The 7,915-nt window shown below is 41.6% G+C and overlaps 1 long non-coding RNA gene across 1 annotated transcript in view; it reads right to left on the reverse strand.

Moving 5' to 3' along the window:
- Positions 1-7,647, reverse strand: part of LOC116557229 — a 34,003-nt gene extending 26,356 nt beyond the window's left edge. Inside the window, exon 1 of the long non-coding RNA XR_004271428.1 lies at positions 7,487-7,647. This is a non-coding gene — a long non-coding RNA (uncharacterized LOC116557229). The remainder of the gene's footprint in view (positions 1-7,486) is intronic.
- Between the last annotated feature and the right edge of the window lie 268 nt (positions 7,648-7,915).

Below are 7,915 nucleotides of genomic sequence, written 5' to 3' on the forward strand. Positions count from 1 at the left end.
AGAAGGAAAAAAAATAATAATAAAAAAAAATGAAGGAGAGGAAGAAAGAGAAAGAGGAAGAGGGAGAGAGAACGGGGGTGTTGCTTTATGGCCCCGGCTAGAATGCAGTCTAAAAACGGGTATGCCTATAATTGTGCTTAATAATAGAGACATGAAAAAAAAATGAGAGAAGAAAATAACAAACCAGCAGCCAACCAATATTTCATTTAAACCTGTAAATAGATGTGATATGGCACTGATAAAAGTGGATACTTTATGTATTTAAAGTGGAGAGTTCTATAAATGTTAATTAAGTTTACTTGTTGCGGATCTGAGTTCAAATCCTGGATATCATTGTTAATTTTCTGTCTCATTGATCTGTCTAATATTGATGTTGAAGTCTCCCACTATTATTGTGTGGGAGTCTAAGTATCTTTATAAGTCTTATATATCTGGGTATTCCTGTATTGGGTGCGTATATATTTAGGATCTTTAGCTCTTCTTGTTGTATTGATCCTTTTATCATTATGTAATATCCTTCTTTGCTTCTTTTGATCTTTGTTGCTTTAAAGCAACTCCTGCTTTTTATTTATTTATTTATTTTTGCTCTCCATTTGGTTGGTAAATCTTTCTCCATACCTTTGTTTTGAGTCTTTGTGTATCCTTGCATGTGAGATGGGTCTGGATGCAGCATACCAATGGGTTTTGGCTTTTTTTGCCTGTCTGTGTCTTTGGATTGGGGGATTTAGTTGATTTAGTTGGAGACAGATCCAAGATGGCTGATCACTAGCAGCTCGGGATTGTAGCTCCCAGTGAAAGCACAGAGAACGAGAGGATGCCACACTTTCAGACGAATTTTTGTTGCTCACGCACCAGGAGATTCCCAGAGGAGGAGCCCCACGGGTCGCCAGCGTGACTCTTGTGGCTGGCGAGGCGGTTTTGCTGCTGCCTTGGTGCGGTGGTTCTTGGTGCAGAGTCAGAAAAGCACCATCAATCTTAACGCCGCTGTTTCAGCCAGCGCAGTGCGTTGCTCAGATTTTAGCGCTGGGAATCAACAAGTTGGACGTCCACTCAGAAACCCAATTATAAAGACCATAGATGGATAAATTTATAACGAAAGGAAGAAAACAGCCTAAAAAGGCTGAGAATACCCAAACTCAGAACGCTTCTCCCTCTACAGGGGATCACAGTTCCTCATCAGCAACGGAGCAAGGCCTGATGGAGAACGAGTGTGTTCCATTAACAGAAGCAGGCTTCAAAAGGTGGATGATAAGAAACTTCTGGGAATTAAAAGAACTTGTTCTAATCCAATGCAAAGAAACTAAGGACTTTGAAAAAAGGCTTGATGAAATGTTAACAAGAATACACAATTTAGAGAGGAATCTAAGTGAATTAATGGAGCTGAAAAACACAACACGAGAACTTCGCGAATTATGCACAAGTTTTAACAGCCGAATTGATCAAGAAGAAGAAAAGATATCAGAAGTCGAAGGCCAAATTAATGAAATAAAACGAGAAGACAAGATTAGAGAAAAAAGGATAAAAAGGAACGAGCAAAGTCTCCAAGAAATATGGGACTATGTGAAAAGACCTAATCTACGTTTGATAGGTGTACCTGAATGTGATGAAGAGAATCAATCCAAGCTGGAAAATACACTTCAGGATATTATTCAGGAAAACTTTCCCAACCTAGCAAGGCAGGACAATATTCAACTCCAGGTAATACAGAGAACACCACAAAGATATTCCTCAAGAAGACCAACCTCAAGGCACATAATCGCCAGTTTCACCAGGGTTGAAATGAAGGAGAAAATACTGAGGGCAGCCAGAGAGAAAGGTCAGGTTACCCATAAAGGGAAGCCTATCAGACTCACAAATGATCTCTCAGAAGAAACCCTACAAGCCAGAAGAGAGTGGGGGCCAATATTCAACATCCTTAAAGAATAGAACTTTCAACCCAGAATTTTACATCCAGCCAAACTAAGCTTCATAAGCGAAGGAAAAATAAAATCTTTTGTGAACAAGCAAGCACTCAGAGGTTTCATCACCACCAGGCCTGCTTTACAAGAGCTTCTGAAAGAACCACTACACATAGAAAGGAACAACCAGTATCAGCCTTTCTAAAAAATACCAAAAAGTTAAGAGCATCAACATAGTCAAGAATTTACATCAACTAATAGGCAAAACAGCCAGCTAACATTAAATGGCAGTATTAAACTCACATATATTATTATTAATTCTAAACTTAAATTGTTTCTGTATTTTTAATGTGTGTTAGGAAATGGTGTAGCATCTGATCCCTGCTATGGAAGTGGTTTGATATTTGGTTCCCTGCAAGTGCTCACGGGTGCTCATGTGTGTTACCTGTGAGTGGCTGAATTGCATTGGGTCCTCTAGAAAAGCAGCCATCCACCCTGCAGTAACTGCATACAGTGACATTTACAAAGTGCATGCCCTTAAATATCACCCAACAAAGACAGTTATTGCTGGTTATTTGAAGAGCATTTGCACCAGCTGGCTTGGGGCAGGCAGGAAAAGAGATACTGTAAAGATGCTGAGACAAGAGGGGTTTCCGTATGAGGAGTGGAAGGAATCTAGTCAAGGATCCAGCAGCCTGTATGCCTAACAGAAGTTTGTTGATCAAAGACGACATGACAACAAATCACAAAAAGCCACACTGCCACCACCCACAGGCTGCCCTCTGCTCTTGAACAGCATCTATTTGAGATTTCTTCTCCTGTGATGGTTTCTGGCTTTCTTTCTTCCCAGGGGAGGTCAATTTTGTTCAAGTTACACTGGCTGCATTTCTCTGACAGGAGCTGATATTTACTTGGAGAATTTTTCTGCCAAAGCACTGATTTGTGCGTGGTTTTAAATACTCATTGCTGGAACCTGGCAAGTTTGAGGGTGCGGTGGTGGTGTGTGTATCATGATGAATCTCTTGATTTACTGTAAAATTGGTTCTGGAATGACTGCACGTTATTGGAGCTATTGAAAAGAGTGACACCAGTGTTGGTAGTCTCTCTCTCTCTCTTTTATTTTGGGGGGGGTCTTTTTTTGTTCATTTTTAAATTTTTAATTGATAATAACTATATATTTATGGAGTTAAATATGATGTTTTGGTATATGCATAGATTGTGTGATGATTATACCAAGCTAATTAACACAACCATCTCCTCCAATACTTACTATTTTTGTAGTGAAAACATTTAAAATTATTCTTTTAGCAATTTTTAAGTCCTGTGATTTGTGACTACTTGGATGAACCTAGAGGATATGATGCTAAGTAAAATCAGCCAGACACAGACAGACAAAAAGACCACATGATCCCACTTACACGTTGAATCTGGAAAGGTGGGATTTATTTACTTTTTAATTAGACCTTTTGACTGTCTCCAAATCTCATAAACCACTGAAAGGTAGCCTTCCTGGAAGAATCCTGTCTACTGATATTAGAGTCATGTAGCTCCTTGACACTTATTTTATTTTTTACTTGTAAACATTTTATTTTTCAGTAATTGTAGACCCACAGGAAGTTGCAAAAGTGGTGAAAAGAATCTCAAGTAGGCTTCCACCAGTGGTGATGTCTTACAGAGATATTGTACATCACCAAAGCCAGACTATTGACACAGATATTTTTTCAAAAATTTTAACATTTTCAAAAATTTTCAACCTGTATTCACTTGAATGGGTGTGGTTCTATTTACAGTTTAAACACATTCAAACAGATCTGTGTAGCAAAGAGCAAAATTAGATACAGGACTCTTCTATCATTGCAAGAGATCCATTTTGTGGTCTCTCTTCATATTCACACCCACCAACTTTCTACCCGTTGGTCTTGGCAGCAAGTACTCTGTTCTCCATCTCCATTGTCTTGTCATTTCCAGAATGTTCTATAAATGGAATTTTACAGTGTGTAATCTGCTTGGATTGGTATTTTTCACTAAGCAGCATAATATCTTCCTAGTCGATCCAGGTAGTTCTCCGTATCTTGTCATTCTTTTTCATTGCTGAATAGTATTCCTTTTTATAGATGCACCAGTGTATGTCCAACCATTAGCCCACTGAAGGGCATTTGGATTGTTACAGTATTTTGCCAATGTAAGTGAAGGTGTTATAAAATATGCTTTCAGGATTTTGTGTGAACATTAAGTTTTCATTTACCTGGGATAAATGCCAAATAATGTGATGATGGCTGGTCTGTTTGGTAAGTAAACATTTAATTTTATAAGAAACTTTCAAACTGTTTTCCCAAGTAGCTATTAATATTACATTCATTCCAGCAATATAGAAGCATCCTTACCAGCACTTGGTGGTGTCACTGGCTTTTTATGAGACCCATTCTGATGCCTGGTACTTCATTATGGTTTTAATTTGCATTTCCCTAATGGCTAATGATGTTGAACATTTTTTTTTCCATGGGTTTGTTATTCATATCTCTTCCCTGGTGAAATATCTATGCCTCCCTCCCATTTTTAAATTGTATTTTTGTGTGTGTGTGAGACATGTCTCATTCTGTCGCCCAGGCTAGAGTGCAGTGGTGTAATCTCTGCTCACTATAGCCTCCATCTCCTAGGCTGAAGCAATCCTCCCTCTTCAGCCTCTCAAGTAGCCGCCACAGTCATCTTATTTTTTTATTTGTATTTTTTATAGAGACAAGGTTTCACCATGTTGTCCAAGCTGGTCTCAAATACCTGGATCCTGCCTCTGCCTTCCAGAGTGCTGTGATTACAGACATGAGCCCTCACACCTCCCCTACTTGTATTGTTTTTATCCTCATTGTCTTTCTTGTTGAGTTTTTTCTTGGTCTTTTTATAGCCTAGGAGTAAAGCATTAATCATACACGTGGTTTACAAATCTTTAAGCTCATGAATTATTTTTCTTATTCTGTAAACAAAGGTGATCCTCAAGGAAAAGTTTTAAATTTTGATGAAGTGCAATTTACCACCTCGGTAAAGTATTTATTTTAAGGATCACACTTTTGGTGTCATGTCTATGAACTCTTCACCTAGCATAGCTCCCAAATACATTTTCTTATTTTTTTATTCACAACCACCAATCTGTAAGCTCTACAGTTTTATATTTAAATGTGTCTCCACCCTTTGACAGATGTGGTGGCATGTGCTTGCAATTCCAGCTCCTTGGGAGGCTAAAGAGGGAGGGTCACTGGAGCCTAGGAGTTTGAGTTCAGCCTGGGCAACGTGGCAAGAGCCCATCTCTAAACATAATAAATAGACAAATAAATCTCCCCACTTTAATATGGCCTCTTTCTGCCAAGCTGTGGCCTCTGTCAAATAAGAATGCTAATCAGTGCTGACTTGGGACAACCCCTATCAGTTTTAACCCAGAACTCAATGATCCCGGTAGCTTGAATTCAGCATTTGACTCATTTATTCAACAACTATTAACTGAGATGGGCATTTTCCCAGGTGCTGGAAGCATAGATGTGGACAAAACTGACCGAGACCTCAGGCTCATTGATTTCCCCTTCTGGTGAGGAATATTGATGATTAACCCTAAATTTCATACGAAGATAGGCCTGTGAAGAACAAGGAATACGGTAATGGGATGGACAGACAGCCATAGGCACGAAGGGGTCCAGGAGACCTATTTAGATTCCGCTGACAGTTGAGTTGAACTCTGAGTGAAGAGGAAGAACCAGACATGGGGAGATGTAGGGAAAGAGTGTTTATGACAAGAAGAGCAGAGCACAAAGAACTGTGGGTGCAGAATCTACTGCTGGACAAACGGTTTTCATTTGCAAAGATGTTGATTCCAAACTGAGTGACAGGTGATGAAAACTGGACATATTGCTGTCATACCCCGGCACTTTATCCCAGAAAGGAGAGTCAAGCCAGTGCAGAATACATTCAGATCTCTCCTGGGTTTGACAAACAGAACTATAAATATGACACTGCCAGGCACACACAAGGCAAGGCAAGGCCAAAGCCAAGGCCGAGGCAAAGGTCTGACTCAGCCTGTAGAGATATGGTGAACTGCTCTGAGACTCAGACAGTTTCTACTTATGTGGGCAGTGGAAGGAAGAGTACTCACAGGTACCAGCTCTCAATGGCTGTGGGCAGCGGAGGGAAGAGTACTCACAGGTACCGGCTCTCAATGGCCCTCGTTCCACACAGGAAAGGACAACGTTGAACACAGAAAGTGTGGTGACTGCATTGCAAGCCATGGAATATGCTGCTGCTGAGAAGCCAACCCTCAACTGCAGCTAAGGAATTTCCTATTCTGCAGCTCCTAGGGAGGCCTGACAGGCAACTGATACCTCATCAGAACCTGGAATGTGATGAGAAAGTCCCTCATGGCAGCCTCTCAGGACATATAGGGAGGTAAGTGGGAGATGGTCTCAGAGGGGCTATTTTTTGTCAGGGTCTCACCGTCATCCAGACTGGAATGAATTGGTGCCATCATGGCTCACTGCAGCCTCAACCTTCTGGACTCAGGTGATCCTCCCACCTCAGCCTACAGGGTAGCTGAGACTACAGGCACATGCCACCACGCCTGGCTAATTTTTGTGTTTTTTAGAGACAGGGTTTTGCCTTGTTGCTGAAACCGGTTTTAAACTCCTGGGTTCAAGTGATCCTCCTGCCTTGGCCACCCAAAGTGATCAGGCATAAGCCATCGCACCTGGCATCAGAGCAGCTCTTCTTAAGCCCCCCACCCTCCTGTGTTCCTGGAACGCCACAGGGTGTTCCACCAAAACTCACACTAGCTGCAGCTGGAGTCTTCCCGTGTGGGCTGCATAGATGGGTCGCCAGGATGCCTCCAGGATTCCATAGTTGTATAAGCTCTCCCGTGGATTTACTAACCCTATGGTCCCTCCTCCATAGCCCAAAGAGCACTGTCCTTCTTAGGTTCTGGAACCTCGTCCCTTACCCTGTTCTCAGATTTGGTCCCCATCCTGGTCATGCATAGAGCTTCAGCTAAGATCAGAAAATGAAGTCGTCACCTCCAGGCTAGTAAAACACAAACACAGGCAGTTTTGTGGACTCCAGGGCTCTACCCAGCTTAAGGCTGTCAGTTTCCAGCAAGGCTCTTTCAGTCCATCTGCATTTTAGAACATTGTAATCCATAAGGTACTTGGTGACTCCCTGGGCAAAACCAATTGAAAAGGGGCTGGTTACTTGGCACGCAGAGTTTCTGTCCCCACTATGTAACCCCGATGCATTTCAACAAAACCATCTTCACTTGGTGCAGCACTTGCCCTGATATGCAGCAGACGGAGAAAATAAAGAATAAGGGCTTCTCAGGAAACAGTTCTGCAATATGCACAAATGAAAAGGGATTACAGAGTAGACCCCAAATAGTTTCCAAGGAGCCATTATGGAAAACAGGTAAATTAAATTAATTTAACTATATTTTCTTTGCTTAAACAAATATGTCTGGAGCTTGGAAAACAGCAGGTTGTAAAAATGCTTAATGTTTCTCTGAATATTAAGCAAATGCAAAAAAGACTCCTTTGTGACACTTTTTCTGAAGCCCAATTTCTTACCATGGCAAGAGGGACGATGCCCACAAAGGTTGACTGGCCGATGAAGACCTCAGAGATGACCAACTCACTCTTGGAGTCCTCGATCCGGGTTCTCCCAGCCAGATAATTTGCCAGGCCCTGGTAAGGCCATGTGTGTTGCAAGACTTAACAGAAGGAGCCATTTGTTCTGGAAAACAGACATATTAAGGTTCCATTTAAAGCCTGAGACTCAGCAGAATGTCAAGGATGTAATACATTGCCACATTCTTCTTTGTCAACCAAAAGAGTGTCTGCCAAGTTCAATAAGTCACATGGTAGCATTGACAGAGCCTAATTCACAGCTGCCCATCAGCAGCCCACAGCTCAGAATGGGCTGACGATCCATCTCCAGGGCTCCATGTTGCAGAAAGCAGGCTGCCTTTCACTGGATGAGTAGCTCGGCCAGCATTT

This window comes from Sapajus apella, unplaced genomic scaffold, assembly GCF_009761245.1.
Source record: "Sapajus apella isolate SASKATOON/1434 unplaced genomic scaffold, GSC_monkey_1.0 scaffold2, whole genome shotgun sequence".
In the NCBI taxonomy this organism is placed as follows: domain Eukaryota; kingdom Metazoa; phylum Chordata; class Mammalia; order Primates; family Cebidae; genus Sapajus; species Sapajus apella.